Source organism: Phyllobates terribilis, unplaced genomic scaffold, assembly GCF_046119375.1.
Source record: "Phyllobates terribilis strain yellow unplaced genomic scaffold, ASM4611937v1 Scaffold_35__1_contigs__length_13245226, whole genome shotgun sequence".
NCBI classification, from domain to species: Eukaryota; Metazoa; Chordata; class Amphibia; order Anura; family Dendrobatidae; genus Phyllobates; species Phyllobates terribilis.
This window is the reverse complement of record NW_027362795.1, coordinates 1,555,552-1,574,177: the sequence shown is the minus strand read 5'-3', so window position 1 is coordinate 1,574,177 and position 18,626 is coordinate 1,555,552.

The window sequence follows — 18,626 nt, the reverse complement described above, 5'->3', positions numbered from 1 at the left end:
GTACAGACCAAAAGTTTGGACACACTTTCTCATTTAAAGATTTTTCTTTATTTTCATGACTATGAAAATTGTACATTCACACTGAAGGCATCAAAACTATGACACATGTGGAATTATATACTTAACAAAAAAGTGTGAAACAACTGAAAATATGTCTTATATTCTAGGTTCTTCAAAGTAGCCACCTTTTGCTTTGAAAACTGCTTTGAATACTCTTGGCATTCTCTTGATGAGCTTGAAGAGGTAGTCACCGGAAATGGTTTTCACTTCACAGGTGTGCCTTGTCACGTTTAATAAGTGGGATTTCTTGCCTTATAAATGGGGTTGGGACCATCAGTTGTGTTCTGCAGAAGTCAGGTGGATACACAGCTGATAGTCCTACTGAATAGACTCTTAGCTGCTTTTTTCTTGCTATAATACAAATTCTAAGTAAAGAAAAATGAGTGGCCATCATTACTTTAAGAAATGAAGGTCAGTCAGTCCGAAAAATTGAGCAAACTTTGAAAGTGTCCCCAAGTGCAGTTGCAAAAACCAGCAAGCGCTACAAAGAAACTGGCTCACATGAGGACCGCTCCAGAAAAGGAAGACCAAGAGTCACCTCTGCTTCTGAGGATAAGTTTATCCGAGTCAACAGCCTCAGAAATCTCAGGTTAACAGCAGCTCAGATTAGAGACCAAGTCAATGCCACACAGAGTTCTAGCAGCAGACACATCTAGTCACCGGAAATGGTCTTCCAACAATCTTGAAGGAGTTCCCAGAGATGCTTAGCACTTGTTGGCCCTTTTGCCTTCACTCTGCGGTCCAGCTCACCCCAAACCATCTCGATTGGGTTCAGGTCTGGTGACTGTGGAGGCCAGGTCATCTGGCGTAGCACCCCATCACTCTCCTTCTTGGTTAAATAGCCCTTACACAGCCTGGAGGTGTGTTTGGGGTCATTGTCCTGTTGAAAAATAAATGATGGTCCAACTAAACACAAACCGGATGGAATAGCATGCCGCTGCAAGATGCTGTGGTAGCCATGCTGGTTCAGTATGCCTTAAATTTTGAATAAATACCCAACAGTGTCACCAGCAAAGCACCCCCACACCATCACACCTCCTCCTCCATGCTTCACGGTGGGGACCAGGCATGTAGAGTCCATCCGTTCACCTTTTCTGCGTCGCACAAAGACACGGTGGTTAGAACCAAAGATCTCAAATTTGGACTCATCAGACCAAAGCACAGATTTCCACTGGTCTAATGTCCATTCCTTGTGTTCTTTAGCCCAAACAAGTCTCTTCTGCTTGTTGCCAGTCCTTAGCAGTGGTTTCCTAGCAGCTATTTTACTATGAAGGCCTGCTGCACAAAGTCTCCTCTTAACAGTTGTTGAAGAGATGTGTCTGCTGCTAGAACTCTGGGTGCCATTGACCTGGTCTCTAATCTGAGCTGCTGTTAACCTGCGATTTCTGAGGCTGATGACTCGGATAAACTTATCCTCAGAAGCAGAGGTGACTCTTTGTTTTCCTTTCCTGGGGCGGTCCTCATGTGAGCCAGTTTCTTTGTAGCGCTTGATGGTTTTTGTAACTGCACTTGGGGACACTTTCAAAGTTTACCCAATTTTTCAGACTGACTGACCTTCATTTCTTAAAGTAATGATGGTCACTCGTTTTTCTTTACTTAGCTGCTTTTTTCTTGTCATAATACAAATTCTAACAGTCTATTCAGGAGGACTATCAGCTGTGTATCCACCAGACTTCTGCACAACACAAGTGATGGTCCCAACCCCATTTATAAGGCGAGAAATCCCACTTATTAAACGTGACAGGGCACACCTGTGAAGTGAAAACCATTTCCGGTGACTACCTCTTGAAGCTCATCAAGAGAATGCAAAGAGTGTGCAAAGCAGTCATGAAAGCAAAAGGTGGCTACTTTTGAAGAACCTAGAATATAAGACATATTTTCAGTTGTTTCACACTTTTTTGTTAAGTATATAATTCCACATGTGTTAATTCATAGGTTTGATGCCTTCAGTGTGAATGTACAATTTGGTCTGTACTGTGTGTGTATATATATATATGTATATATATATATGTATATATATATATATATGTGTGTGTGTGTGTGTGTGTATATACAGTGTATATATATATATATATAAGTAAATCGTCATCATTAGGATACCATATTTATAGCCTACAATATCCGGACTAGCAATCAACATACAGGCCAAAGGTTCAATGGCTATCGCGAGAAGGAGGGGAGACAGGGGGCATCCCTGCCGAGTGCCCCTCCCCAACGCGATTGAAGCCGATAAGAGACCATTAGTTCTTATTTTAGCCTGAGGTCCAGAGTACAAAACCTGTATGTATGATAGGAATTTGGGACCCACCCCAAACCTTTTAAGAACCTCCCACAGGTATTTCCATTCTACGCCATCGAATGCTTTAGCCGCATCGAGAGAGAGAAAGAAAGAATAGCCTTATGTCCCATTATTACATCTGATCTTTGAAGAAAAAGCCTTCGTAAATTCATTGCTGTGGACCAGTTTGGAATAAAGCCTGATTGATCCTTATGAATAATCTCCGTAATAATGTGAAATAATCTATTTGCCAGGCCTTTGCAATATGTCTATCGATAGAAGAGAAATGGGACGATATGACTTGGGGTGTGTAATGTATAATGTTTAGATCTGTCTCTTTAAGAAAAGGAAGTCTTGTGACCGGAGAGTTAGAGACTGGAAGTGAGTTTTAGTTTCGGTTTCTAGTCTGCTGAGAAACATGTAATGCATTGTGCTGGAGGAAGAAGGAGAAGAATAAAATACAGATAAAATCTACTCTCTTGAATTTCTTGTACTGTGAGGACATTACAACTTATATAGCGCCATTAATTCCACAGCGCTTTACAGACATTATCGTCGCTGTCCCCATTGGGGCTCACAATCTACATTCCATATCAGTATGTCTTTGGAGTGTGGGAGGAAACCGGAGAACCCGGAGAAAACTCACGCAAACACGAGGGGAACATACAAACTCCTTGTAGATGTTGTCCTTGGTGGGATTTGAGCCCAGAGCCGCAGCGCTGCAGTGCTAACCACTGAGCCACCATGCTGCCCCCCATGTTATGCTTGATTTACTTTTATCAGTCACCATTTTTATCATATACATATATATTGTATATATTTCTTAAATATTTTAATACTGTATATATATCTTAAATATTTTTAATAATTATATTTTTGTGTATGGTATAATTTCTTAATATTTGCACAGTTTACCTCAATTTGTTATTTCGGGTGGGAATTGAACTCACTCCCGCTTCATTTTTTGTTTTGCCATTCATTTTGCTCGAAGATCTCTTCTTTATTCCTCTTTCATGGCTTCTTTGGAGGCTTGTACTAACATTTTCCCACGTTACGTCACGATTTCACCCAGCCTCTCACTCTAACAGCTGGGTTATCCCCGAATGCTGAGTTCATCTAAGTTCAGCGGAGGGACTTTCCCAGCAGCATAGATTTTTTCCCACGCTATTCTCTTAGCGATTTCTTTGGCCAGTATCTTTAGTTTAGTATCTTATTTCTCTTATACATTAACATTAAAAATGTGTTTTATATGTCCATATAATGTCTAATAATTAATATTCTAACATTCCAATGTGACAAACACTTTTATTCACTACAATCCACTTCTTAATAAATTTATGGTTTTATACACCCCAATCGCCCCTTTTTAATCCTCTGGTTCATTCACTCTTCTCCATTACATCGCTCACGCCAATGTCGATACTTTTGTTCTGTGACTTCTTGCCCAACCTACATAACTATATTTTTACATCACACTATATTTATATTTAGATTAAATTTATCACCAGAAATGTGTATTTTATTATTGTTTACAAGATAAATGAAATTGAGAAAATAAAAATATGTAATTTTGAAAGCTTTTATCATCATTTCTTCTTAAATTATTTACATTATTAAACTTTGACATATCATGTGTTCTTTTTTGGCGCCACATTTTTTCAAATTCACCAGTGTATATACTGTATATGGCTGTGTTCTGTCATTTGTCATATGTTTTTTGCCCTGAGGAGGAAGTATATTACTTTGACACGGATAGACAATAAAATAAAGCATGTTTTTCTAGTGTGGACCTGGATTAACTGTCATCTTCCAGCAGCGCGGATTTTCCACTTTTCGTTCCTTTCCACATACTACTGTTTCAGGAAACCAACTGCACGTCAGCAGGTACCACAGTTATAACTACAGTCGGTAGCGGAGAGCTTTGGGAAGCACTCATAGTACTAGAAAACTGACCCTGCAGCTGGGACTGTGAAGATCCTAGCTTGTAGTATTTCCTGGCCAGATCCTGGATCATCTGGGTCAGATTCGCTGCCTGATCACAGAGTGTAGGAATTGGATCCATTATTGGATATAATGTGATGCTAGTCACCACTCATGGACAGGCTGTGAGGCAGATTAGTCAAACATACCGGGGTCAGATACCAAGAGAGCACTTAGAAAACAAAAGAGAAAAGACAGGCGAAGTCAAGTCATGATCTGAGGTCATAATACCAGGAAGATAGCAGATCAGAGCAAAGGGGCTAGGCAAATGGATGGTCAGAACGAGGTTTAAAGTCATACAGCAAAGGACCAACAAACAGAGCACAGAATTACAAGGCAAACAACCGAGCAGATGCTATGTCTAGCAGAGGTCTGAGACTCAGCTAAGTTACTGGGTAATCACCTGGAACAGGGAACATCTGAAAGAAGCTCAACACCTCTCAAGACTCGGATTGGATGGCTGAGCTGTCCATCAAAACACCGACAACTCAGCACACCCCTGCACCACATGGCATGACTGAGCTGTCAGTCACAGCATCCGAGACACACTAAGCAGAGAAATTGTGACACTCTGATGTTTATTAGGCTGATATTTATTTAGAGTTGATTTCCGTATAAATTATTTCTCACATTAAGAACATGAAAAAGACTTCTGCCTGTGTGACTGCTCTGGTGACTAAGAAAAGATGATTTCTTCACAAAACATTTTCAACATTCTGAACGTGAAAAAGGCTTCTCCCCTGTGTGGGTTCTCTGGTGTCTAACAAAATATGATTTCTGGTTAAAACATATCCTACATTCTGAACAAAAAAAAGGCATCTCCCCTGTGTGAGTTCTTTGGTGTTTAATGAGATTACATTTATGATTAAAATATTTCCCACATTCTGAACAGGAAAAAAGACTTCTCCCCTGTGTGAATTTTCTGGTGCGTGACAAGATTTGATTTCTGTGAAAAATATTTCCCACATTCTGAACAGAAAAAAGGCTTTTCCCCTGTGTGAGTTCTCTGGTGCTTAACAAAAACTGATTTCCGGTTAAAACATTTCCCACATTCTGAACAAGAAAAAGGCTTCTCCCCAGTGTGAGTTCTCTGGTGTGTAACAAGATCTGCTTTGTGATGAAAACTTTTCCCACATTCTGAACAGGAAAAAGGCTTCTCCCCTGTGTGACTTCTCCGGTGATTAACAAGATTTGATTTCCATAAAAAACATTTCCCACATTCTGAACAGGAAAAAGGCTTCTCTCCTGTGTGTATTCTCTGATGTCTGATAAGACTTGATTTCTCTGCAAAACATTTCCCACATTCTGAACATGAAAATGGCTTCTCCCCTGTGTGAGTTCTCTGGTGATTAACAAGACCTGATTTCTGGTTAAAACATTTCCCACATTTGAAACAAAAAAATCTATTCCCTGCTGAGTGAATTTTTTGATGTTTAAGAATATACTTTTCAACGGAAACACTATTTCCATTTTCTGAATGTGAAAATGGCTTCTTTGCATTAGGAGCAGTTCGTTTTTTAATGCTTATTTTGTGACTTTGATTTTCCATAGTGGTCGGTAATGAATCAGAAGACAGGACCTGTTTGATAGGATCAGATGACAGATCTTTGCTGTGAAGGGATGATGGTATATCTGGAGTAATGGCATTCACTTCAATTACATCTGGGATCTCAAGACCATTTGATTTGAAAACTGGAGATGTCAGCTGTCCCTCTGATCTCCTGGTACAGTCATCTGCCAAGAAAAAAAAAAACTAATTATTATTTTTGAATAAAATATCCTTGAATTTTATATTTTTGAACATTTCTACTTAAACTGTCTGTAAAAATGGGAATTTATGTAAAAAAATTTAATTATTCACCAAGAGAATGACAGTTCACAGTCTAATAGAAAACCTCATAGCATGAAGCAGTTGACCGTGGTGTTCAACTGATTCTGCCTCCCAAATATGGAATAAAAGCCACCAAACAGTGTTATATAGGTGAAAATAATAACAAGAAAAGCTTCTACTCATCTCACGAAAAAAAAAGTCCCCACTCAGGTCCATCATCTGTCAGTGGAAAAACAAAGGTTTCCACATTATTAGTGGCTCAGATACTCTACAAATACACCCTAGGGCGTGGAGAGCAATGAATATTCATCTTCCTTAATAGCGCGAACACTGTAGCCACAGCACAGCTCCTGCTGTGCTCGGCGGTCAGTGTGCCTACTATTAAAGACCATGAATATTCACTACTACCCACTCTCCTGGATTGTAGTGAATAATCATGGTTTTTAATAGTGGGCACACAGACCTCCGAGCACAGCAGGAGCCGCACTGCAGCTACAGTGTGTACGCTGTTATGGAGAGTGAATGGTCACTGCTCTCAACACACACAGTCCCAGCATGGGGAGCAGTGACTATTCCGGCACAGCATCTCAGTGTGAGGGTACATGACAGGGACGCCATGCGCCCCCTGCCATGAGAGGCGCACACAGTGAGTGTCGGCAGCAGAGCGGGACGCCATGTTTTACCAGTATGGGGACCAGAGGTGGCCATGCATTACCAGGGCAGGGATCAGGGGGGGCATGCATTACCAGGATGGGGATCAGGGAGGGCATGCATTACCAGAATGGAGATGAGGGGGGCCAGGCATTACCAGCATGGGGATCAGGGGGTGCCATGCATACCAGGATGGGGATCAGGGAGGGGGTGCCAAGCATACCAGGATGGGGATCGGGGGGTGCCAAGCATACCAGGATGGGGATCAGGGGGTGCCATGCATACCAGGATTGGGGATCAGGGGATGCCAAGCATACCAGGATGGGGATCAGGAGGTGCCTTGCATACCAGGATGGGGATCAAGGAGTGCCATTCATACCAGGATGGGGATCAGGAGGTGCCTTGCATACCAGGATGGGGATCAAGGAGTGCCATTCATACCAGGATGGGGATGAGGGGTGCCATGCATATGGGGATGGGGGCCACATATAACAGGAAGGAGGGGGGCATATATACCAGGATGGGGATATTAAAAGAATTGGGGGACATTACCCCTTTAACAGTGTCAGCAGCAGACCCCCTTCCCCTAAAATAATGCATCATGACCACAATTTTTGCTTAATTTTTTTTTCTATTTTGCTACTCTAAAACCTAGGTGCGTCCTATGGTCTGGTGCGTCTTTTAGTCTGAAAAATACGATAAGTGTAGCAGCCAATAATCTATATAAAATATAAATAAATAAATTGGTCCCCTTGGGAGGTTGTGGGGCCTTGACCATATGGTATTTATCCTTACTTATATGTTATATTTATTTTTGCATATAATGTATCTAGTATAGAACTTTTATTTATATATCCACTGGGATTTAATTAAGAATTTATTTATATTTTATATAGATTATTGGTTGCTACATTTATTTATTATATCTATGCACGTTATCATATATTTAGGATTAACCATTCATTGTCATCTACATGCTATACCCCATATATATAGTTTTCTCCTTGTAATCCCTTCCTTTTTTGGTTTTATCATTTATATTAATAAAAATTAAAAAATGTTATATTTTAAATACATTTTTCTGTTTAGTCATTATTTATTTGAGTAGGTTTAGTGCATGAAATAAGTATTTGATCATCTACTAACCAGCAAGAATTCTGTCTCTCATAGACCTGTTGGTTTTTCTTTAAGAAGCCCTCCTACTCTGCACTCCTACCTGTTCTAATTGCACTTGTTTGAACTCATTACATCTATACAAGACACCTATCCACACATAATCAATATCACTCCAACCTCTCCACCATGGCCAAGACCAAACAGATGTCTAAGGACACCAAGGACAAAATTTTAGACCTACACAAGGTAGGGATAGGCTCCGCGACAATAGGCAAGCAGCTTGTTGAGAAGACAACTGTTAGTGCAATTAATAGGAAATGGAAGAAACACAAGATGACCGTCAATCTTCTTGTCTGAGGCTCTGTGACGACACAGCTTATCTTAATCAGCCATACGTCTAGATTTGTTAAGCCAAGAGAAATGCACTATTGTGTTTGTGTTGACTTTAAAACTTGTGTGTGTTTCTTTGGTAGGTCAAGAAGAACAGACCAGTATTTGTATAACGCTGAATGTTGTCTTCTCTTGGTTCTGAAACAATGACGTTTGTTACTATACTAATTGCATATTATACTAAAGCCAGCTAGATGTTGATTTAAAGAACCACCCCCCCCCCCCCCTGCTATGTCGGCTGTGTGGGTGATTGCCCTGTGGATGTGTACTTGAAAGAACAAATGTGAACTATTTAAAGAACCCATGCCTCTGTAGCAGGCAGAATTGAAAGAGACTTTACAAGTAGAATCAAAGATCAGACTCTCTTCAGACCATCAGCTTGGTAGCATCAGTTTATTCAAAGAGACACAGATTTGTATTCTACAAGATTCCAGCCTAAGGGTATATGGCCCTGACTGGAAAGATACGTATCTGCTCCATTGACCATCAGAGAGCCCATGGAAACATTTGGAGAGACCAGGTTGGGACGATGAAGTCACCTGGCCCCTTGGATATGTTGTTTGGGGTTGCCAGGTGGGACCCTCCGGTAGCCTGGAACCCATGGAGACATTCTATCTGAGAAGCCAGATTGAGACCAGCTGGTCATCTGGCCCCATGGAAACTCTTGGAGAGGCCAGGGTGGGACCCTTGGGTCTCCTGGCCTTGTACCTCGATGGACTGTCAGCTTCCTAAGCTTGTCGATACCTTCTCTCTGTGGGGGCCCGCCAAAAGCGGGGAGCCTCTGGTTGAGGTAATTAGCCTTGGAAGTCCAAAAGTTGCAGCTGTTCTATCCCAGGCGGGCCAGCAGAAGGGTGAGACTGTGTAATGTTGTGCCATCTTAGGTATTTGCTGGGACTGTTCTATGGGTTTATTGTCCATTTGGTGGTTCAATAAAGTATTGCCACACTGTTTTACCCTCACCCTGTGTTGTCTGAGTAGATTTATGCCCACGAAAGACCCTGTTTCTTCACAGGCTCCATGCAGGCTTCATCTCGCCTCGTGCGGTAAGGATGATTCTGAGAAAGGTCATAATCAGCCCAGAACTACACAGGAGGATCTGGTCAATGACCTGAAGAGAGCTGGGACCAGAGTCTCAAACATTACCGTTAGTAACACCTCGCCGTCATGGATTAAAATCCTGAAGCACTCCCAAGGTCCCATTGCTCACGCCAGCACATGTCCAGGCCAGTTTGAAGTTCGCCAATGACCATTTGGATGATCCAGAGGAGGCATGGGAGAAGGTCATGTGGTCAGATGAAACCAAAATAGAACTTTTTGGTATCAACTCCACTCTCAATGTTTGGAGGAAGAAGAATGAGTACAACCCCCAGAACACCGTCCCAACTGTGAAGCATGGTAGGGGAAACATCATACTTTGGGAATGCTTTTCTGCAAAGGGTTCATGTATTGCGAGATTTTGGCCAATAACCTTCCCTCAGTAAGAGCATTGAAGATGGGTCATGGCTGGGTCTTCGAGCATGACAAAGACCCGAAACACACAGTCAGGGCAACTAAGGAGTGGCTCCGTAAGAAACATTTCAGGTCCTGGAGGGCCTAGCCAGTCTCCAAACCTGAACCCAATAGAAAATCTTTGGAGGGAGCTGAAACTCAATGTTGCCCAGCGACAGCCCCGAACCTGAAACATCTGGAGAAGATCTGTATGGAGGAGTTGACGAAAATCCCGGCTGCAGTGTGTGCAAACCTGGTCAAGAACTACAGGAAACGTCTGACCTCTGTAATTGTAACAAAGGTTTCTGGACCAAATATTAAGATCTGTTTATTTATTGTTTCAAATATTTATTTCATGCAATAAAATGAAAATTAATTATGTAAAAATCATACAATGTGATTTTCTGGATTTTTTTTTGATTCTGTCTCGCACAGGTGAAGTGTACCTACGATAAAAATTATTGATCTCTCCATTCTTTGTAGGTGGGAAAACTTGCAAAATCGGCAGCGTATCAAATACTTATTTTCCTAACTGTTATGTGTTGCGCAATAAAATGGCAAATGTGCAATTTTCACTTTGCAACATCGTCTGTGTGCTAATTTCCAGTAAGTGGATGTGGAGTCAAAATCGTCACTAGTCCTATAGATTAATTCACTGAGGGTTATAATTTCCAAAATGGAGTCACTTTATGGGGATTTCTACTGCTCTGGTTTTCTGACATTTTGTCATATTAAGGTTTCTGGTGGGTCCCATCTCCTCTGGGATCTGCTCCTGCGATGTCTGCTTCTCTCGCCAGAAGCCGCCTTATTCATCCTGCAGGTGGCGCTGGTGATGGAGGAGACGTCAGAACCAGAAGCTCTGGGCGGCGCAGGCTCTGTTCAGCCACTAAGATTAGGGTTGCTGGGACCAGTAGTACCACCCAGTCTGGCAGTATGGGTGTGTGTGCTGTCCAGCTGGAGTAATCTGCTCCCTGCTTCAGCCAACTGGAAAGCACCACACCCTACTAAAGCTGGAAGCATATTGCCGGAAGCTGCCAGATCCAGCCTTGTTCTCCTCTGGTTCAGTCCTCTGTGCTCAGCTCCCGGCTTGTGTATTTGTTTCCTGTTGTGACCTCGGCCCGTTTACTGACTACTCTTGTGTCTTCTGATTTTGTATGTTCTCTGCCCTCCTGGTTCTGACCCGGCTAACATACTATTCTTCTTCCCATCTCACACTACAGAACAACAGGTAATACTGTGGCCCTACAGATACACTAGAACTTAGTGATGTTTTTTTACATAGGGGTCTCTGTCTAAGTCCAAATCTATTTAGAGGAGTTAACCCCTTTACCCCCCAAGGCTGTTTGCACCTTCATGACCAGGCCAAATTTTACAGTTTTACACTGTCACTTTATGAGGTAATAACTCTGGAACGCTTCAACGGATCCCCCTGATTATGAGCTTTTTCGTGACATATAGAACTTTATGTTAGTGGTAACATTTCTTTGATATTACTTGTGTTTATTTGTAAAAATAATCAAAATTTGGCAAAAACTTAATTTTATGAACTTAAATCGGTTATATCACACAAATTAGTTAATAAATAACATTTCTCACATGTCTACTTTATATCAGCACAATTTTTTAAACAATTTTCTTGTTTGTTAGGAAATTAAAAGGGTTAAAATTTGACCAGCGATTTCTCATTTTTCCAACAAAATTTACAAAACCATTTTTTTAGGGACCACATCACATTTGAAGTGACTTCAGGGGCCTATATGACAGATGACATATACTCAAAAGTGACACCATTCTAAAAACTGCACCCCTCAATGTGCTGAAAACCACATTCAAGTAGTTTATTAACCCTTCAGATGCTTCACAGGAATTTTTGTACTGTGGAAGGAAAAATGAACATTTAACTTTGTCACAAAAATTTTACTTTAGACTCAAATTTTTTTTATTTTCGCAAGGGTAACAGGAAAAAATGGACCCAAAATTTGTTGTGCAATTTCTCCTGAGCACGCCGATATACCATATGTAGAGGAAAACTACTGTTTGGGCGCGCAGCAGGACTTGAAAGGAACACCATTTGACTTTTTGAATGCAAAATTTTCTGGAATAATTAGCGGGCGCCATGTCGCGTTTGGAGAGCTTTTAATGTGTCTAAACAGTGCAACCACAAGTGACACCATTTTGGAAACCTCTCAGGGAACTTATCTAGCACCTTGAATCCCCAGATGCTTCACAGAAGTTTATAACATTGAATCGTGTAAATAAAAATCACATTTTTCCAAAAACAATGTTATTTTAGCCCCAATTTTTTTATTTTCACAAGGATTGCAGGAGAGAATGGACACCAAAATTTGTTGTGCAATTTCTCCTGAGTGCGCAGATACCCCTTATGTGGTCGAAAACTACTTTTGAGGCACAGTGCCAAGCTCAGAAAAGAAGAGGTGCCATATTGGAGTTCACATTTTGCTGGACTGGTTTGAGGGTACCATGTCACATTGGCAGAGCCCCTGAGGTGTCAGAAGAGCAGAAACCCCCATATGAGACCTCATTTTACAAACTACACCTCTCAAGGAATTCATCTAGGGGTGCAGTGATCACAACAGGTGGGTCACCGAATTTTATACTATTGGGCAATTAAAAAAATAATTCCATTTTTACCACTAAAATTTTGTTTTAGACCCAGATTTTACATTTTTACAATGGGAAATGGGTAAAAATTGCATCAAAATTTGTCCCACAATTTCTGCTGACTGTATACCCCACATATGTGGTTGCACAGTACTGCTGGCATGACTCTGTTGTCGGGTATCCCGGGGGCAGGAGCTCCTTCCTGTCCCTAACATTAGGGGCACCCTAGCTGGTCCTGCTCCCCGGATTACTTCTGAAGGTAAAGACACCGGGCGCCACGTACCTTGTCTGAGTTCCTCAATCCGCCCACAGTCTGTTCCCTTCCACCACCCAGGGAAGAGGGGAGTAGTAATGTATGGCTGAACCCCAACCAGACTAACAAGGTAATACAAATAGGGCTAAAGGAAAATACCAATCATACAAATAAATGCACACAAACAACAGAGGTTAACACTGGGAAGTGGAGGATGGGGGACAAACCTAAATAGAAGAAGAAGAGGATAACACACAAACTAAACCACGCAACAGTCTTAGCTTAATCCTCCAAACGCCTTCTCAAACAACAACAGTCCAGCACACTCCTAGAACCATGCAGCATAAGCTAGCTCTGGTAGGATAGCCTGCCAAAGCCCAGTATATATAGGAGCGGGGAGTGGCTAACAGCGAACAGGTGAGAGCCTAAATGATGGTAAGCTTCTAGGAGCTTACAACTGAGCAGATTAACCCCCGGCAGAAACCTGCACTGTTTAATATGAAGGTGAAAGGCTTTTAATGAGTGGGAGGAATTAGAAGCTGCAGTCTTCGGGCTCCTCTCCGTCACAGTAAATCCATGTCAACTGCTTAGCCATACGGTGAGACTCGGGAGGGACAGAGCGCTATTGGTTTTAGCAGAAACCCAGTATAGTAATACAGTAGGCATCCTGGAGCACAGAATTTTCTGTATTAGTTTACGGACTCCATATACAGAACCCCTAAGTGCTACAAGAGCACAATCACCGCTCAAGTTACCCCATTTTGGAAATTATACCCTTTGGGAATTTATCTACAGGTGTTGTGACGATTTTGACTCCTTGGGTTTTCCAGAAACAAGCAGCAGTGGATGTTGCTGAGTGAAAATTGCAAACTTCCGTTGTAGTGACCAGTACGCTGTAGTGACCAGTAGATTATTCCCGGCTTATGCTTCTGGAGACATGCACCCATACAGTAAGAGGGCTCTCATCACTACAGAAATGCCAAACATGTGGACACTAACTGCGGTTTAGGCTTACTGGTGCTCAGAAGGGAGGGGGCATTTAGTTTTAGGAGCACAGAATTTGCTGAATTTATTTTGGGGTGCAAGGGCCATTTCGATTTTCCAGAGCCTTTGTGCCATCAGTAACATGGAAGCCCCCTATATTTCCGCTAACAGATGACGAACCCGAGTGGGAACTTGCTTTTTTTGTGGATTGAGTTGAAGCTGGGAACATTTTGGGAACATTTTACATAACATTTTGGATCACATTTATCCTGCACTCTATGCTGAGCACTTACATAAGGGTTTCCTTTTAAATCTCAGAGTGACGTAATTCAGATGAAACCCCGAGGCAGCAGAGTTACTCTCGACTCTGTCTGGCCTCTGTTCAGTGATGTCCTTTTTTCCCAGAGGTGCACAGAACTGTGGCCGATGACACTTTTATGCAAACCTAAAAAGACGGACACCGCCAGATCAAAGGCCAGACAGCATCCATGGTGCCTCCACCTGCCTCATTATAGGGAATATTCAGAGCGCAGGATAAATGTGAGCTGAGCCTTACTGCGATATTTGGGAGTTAGAATCAACAAATCAACAGCAGGTGAAGAATTGGTTTTATTTATTTTTTACGCTGCTCCTGTGCGGTATAGGTGATTAGACGACTTTATTCTTCGGGTCGGTGCAATTACAGCGATAGATTTATAGCGGGTTTTTATGTTTGGCTGCTATCACATACTAAAATACGCTTTTTTTCCCCAAAAAAACTAGTTTTTGCATAACCAGATTTTGTGAGCTATAATTTTTCCATATTTCTACTGAAAAAGTCATGTGAGGGCTTGTTTTTTGCAGGATGAGTTGACGTTTTTATTGGTACCATATTTGGGCAGATTACATTTTTTGATCGCTTTCTATTCCGATTTTTGAGAGGCAGAAAAAACAAAAAACAACAATTCAAGAATTGTTTTTTTTTTTGTTTTTTTTATGCCGTTCCACGTATGGTAAAATTGATAAGGCAGCTTTATTTTTCTAGTCAGTACGATTACCGCGATACAACATTATGTAGTTTTTTTATGTTTTGACGCTATTACAGAATAAAAACAATTTTATCGAAAAAAAAATATTTTTGCATTGCTTCATTCTGAGAGCTATAATTTTTTGATTTTTCCCCTGATGGAGCTGTATGGCGGCTTGTTTTTTTGCAGGACAATGTGACATTTTCATAGATACCATTTTTATGTACAGTACATTCATCTTTTTGATCGCATTTTATTCCACTTTTTGTTCTGCGGTATGATGATAAAGCATTGTTTTTTGCCTAGATTTTTACTTTTTTATGGTGTTTACTAATTGTATTAACTAGTGGGATGGTTTAATATGGTTGGGTCGCTCTAGACACGGCGATACCAAATATGTCTACTTTTATTGTTTATTTATCCATTTGATTTATAATAATATTTATTTATGGGTACAATATATTTTTTATTTTTTTAATTAGTATTTTGTGATTTTTTTAAAAAATATTGTTACAACATTTCTCCACTTTTTTACTTAGTCCCACTGTGGAACTTCCCAGCTTTAAAGGGGATACCCACCAGGCTAGGGAGCCTTTTAAGTCTGGAGTTAAGGGCATCTTTTTGTCCAGGCCTGACGGACGTTTGTCCCAAGCGGAGCTGATTTCATTCTGAAGAATTCTGGAATGTGCCTGACACCACTTTACACAGGGGATGCACAATGTCATGGTCCCCAGAACACTCATAGCTTCCCTGACCGTTACTTCCCTCTTTCTGCAAAAGGAACTGAATTTTTTTACTATGTCCCGAGCTTTCTTTTGAGGGAGTTTGGACAAGCCCCGGTGCGAATCTAATAGCACTCCCAAGAATATCTTCTGGTTGCTTGGAGCTAGGTCTGATTTTCCTAAATTTAGAACTCACCCCAAGTCTGACAATACTCGCATTACCCGACGCTGATGAAGAATTAACTGCGCGTCTGAATCTGCTACTAGAAGAAAGTCGTCTAGGTAGGGAATTATGACTATGCCCTCTCTCCTTAGACGGGAGACTACTTCCGTCACTATTTTGGTGAAAATACGGGGTGCCGATGACAGGCCGAACGGAAGACATTGGAACTGATAGTGGCTTACGCCACCTTTCCCTCTTGTTGCAAACCTGAGGTATCTCTGTCTTGAAGGGTGTATGGGAATATGGTAATATGCCTGCTTCAAATCCAAGGTACACATCACCGCGTCTTTGGGTACCAGAAGTATCACCGATTTTATTGACTCCATTTTGAACCTCTTGTACTTTACCCACTGGTTCAGGGGTCTGAGGTTTATAATTGTCCTGTACTCTCCCGATGTTTTTTTTAATGGAGAACAGTCTGGAATAATGGCACCTGTATCTCTCTGAACGAGGGACCGGTGTTATTGCTCCGTCCTGGAGAAGCTGCCTGATGTCTACTTCCAGCCTTCTGAGGGCCGCTGTTGAACTGGCTTCCGTGATCTGAAATCGTCGGGGGGGGAATTGAGAAAACTCGATCTTGTACCTGTGTTCTATAAGTTGTAAAATCCACTGATTTTGGGTTATTCTCTGCCAACTTCCTAGGAAATGCTGCAGCCGAATGCTGTCCAGTACAGGTCCAAAAACCTGTAGGCCGGAAAATGGGATAGCACAAAGTTTGTTTTTGGACTGCATATCGCCTGTCCAAGACCTCAGCCAGAGTGCCCTACGGGCCGAATTCAACAGCGCATCATTACTTGCCGCGAACCGGACAGATTCTGCTGACGCATCTGCCATGAAATTTACTGCCATCCTGACCATGTATAAAGCCTCGGCTATATCCTCCCTGGAAGCACTCTTTCTCAGTTTGGCTTCCAGGTCCTCCAACCATAAGCCTGCTGATCTGGCCATGGACGTGGCCGCAATATTGGTCTTGATGATTGCAGCTGAAGCCTCCCAGGCACTTCCTCTTTAATCATAGCCTTTACTTCGGCTCTAAATGTGGCCTGCTCCTCCGCCATAACTTTTGCTATACAGTCCTTGCACAGCTGTTTGTTATATGTGTCCAGAAGCCTGGTAGTACAAGTTGGGCATCGCCTAGCCCTCTTCTTAGGAACTGATCCCTTTGGGGTCCCTTTATTCTATGGACAGTATCAGACACAGGCAGTTTGTCAGGATAAATCACCATAGCTCAGCTACAAAAAAAGGGGGCCCATAGATGCTCACTTACATGACCCAGGGAGATGGCCGTGGAATCCGTGTGCTGCGCGGGGCTACCCTCCATAGCTCACTATAGGTGCAGTGCCTAACCGACAGACACACATGGACAGATTTTACCTGTCTGCCGTCTTCGCCGCCATCTTCCCCAGGCTTCTCCTTCCTGCTGACCTCCTAACCGGAAGTGCGTTCCAGGGTGGAACTCATGCCGCAGCCGCGTCACTGGAATTGCGCTGGCCGGCAGAGGCAGCACGCCCAGAGCCCTCCGAGGAGGGAAGCGGCGCCTTCCAGGAGCTCCGCTCCACTGGGCTGGCTGAGGGACCAGGACGGGTTTCAGCCGGCAGCCTGTCTCGACAGCGGGAGGAGACAGGTATGGCAACCCCTCCGTCCCCTGGGCTGCTCCTATGCTTTCAGCGCTGCTGCGCCCTCTCATGTGCCTGTCCGACTAGGGACAGGAAAAACACAGGCGATGGAGGGTGGGGAGGGGCCTTTAACCTCTCGTGTGTTCCTGCCCCTAGTCGGACATGAAGGACTACCTCCTGGTGTGCTGTCAGGAGGGACGTCCTGGAAAAAAACATTACACTCACCTTCCGATGGCCCCCGGTCTCCTTCTCCGATGCGTCCGGTCTCCTCGGTGTCTCGCAGTGGTGTAAAAGGACCTTCCATGACGTCATTTAGCCATGTGACAGGTCACTCGACCGCCGACGTCAGCACTGACACCCACCCACAGCGCTGATACACACCCACAGCGCTGACACACACCCACAGCACTGACACACACCCACAGTGCTGACACACTGAGCTTCCTAGTTTTGATTCCTACGATACCACAGTGTCTATCGACTCCTGTAAAACATGATATTAGACCTTCCTAGCTAGCACTAAGCTGAAGTTCAAGCCTTACGTGTTTCATCATTTTTTTATAACTGCCATGATCATCAGGGGCTAGCAGTCTGTTTAATATCTAAATAGAATTTGTTACTATGATAGTTTCTTGATAAACATATCGGCATGGTTGCTGGCCATGTTCGGCGGCCAAGCAAGCATGTCTTTATAGGTAGGAACATCCCACCTCCTTCCTCCCTATTCTCAACTTGACCAATCCTTGGACGGAAGTGTGAAAAACTTATTGCATCATTCCCTAGAAGACTCATGGCTGTACTAGCTCAAAGGGGGCTTCTACTCAATACTGAGTAAAGGGTCTGAATACTTATGACCATGTGATATTTCAGTTTTTCTTTTTTAATAAATTTTCAAAAATTTCTACATTTCTGTTTTTTTTCAGTCAAGATGGGGTGCAGAGTGTACTTTACTGAGAAAAAATGAACTTTTTAGAATTTACCAAATGGCTGCAATGAAACAAAGAGTGAAAAATGTAAAGGGGACTGAATACTTTCCATACACACTGTACTTTCTATCTGTGCAGCATTATTCATAATCTTACATCTACCAGAAATATATGCTTTGATCCAGGGTGGGCACCTTATTACATGTAATATTTCATAAATTTATGTATATTTATGTATGTGCCTTTTATAAGGTGGTTTACATCTAATGCTTTTTCTGCCTTTTTAATTATGTTTTAACTTTTTGGTGCTTGTGTGTGGTATTTAATAAAATTTATAATTCTTCTTAAAATTATTATTTATTGTTATTGACTTACTTATTCAGAATGTCTGGTGCCCATTTTTACACCCTTTTATTGTTCTTCTCTATATATTTCCTTGGATGCTGGGGCACAGCGTTCCTTTATAAATGTGTTGTGCC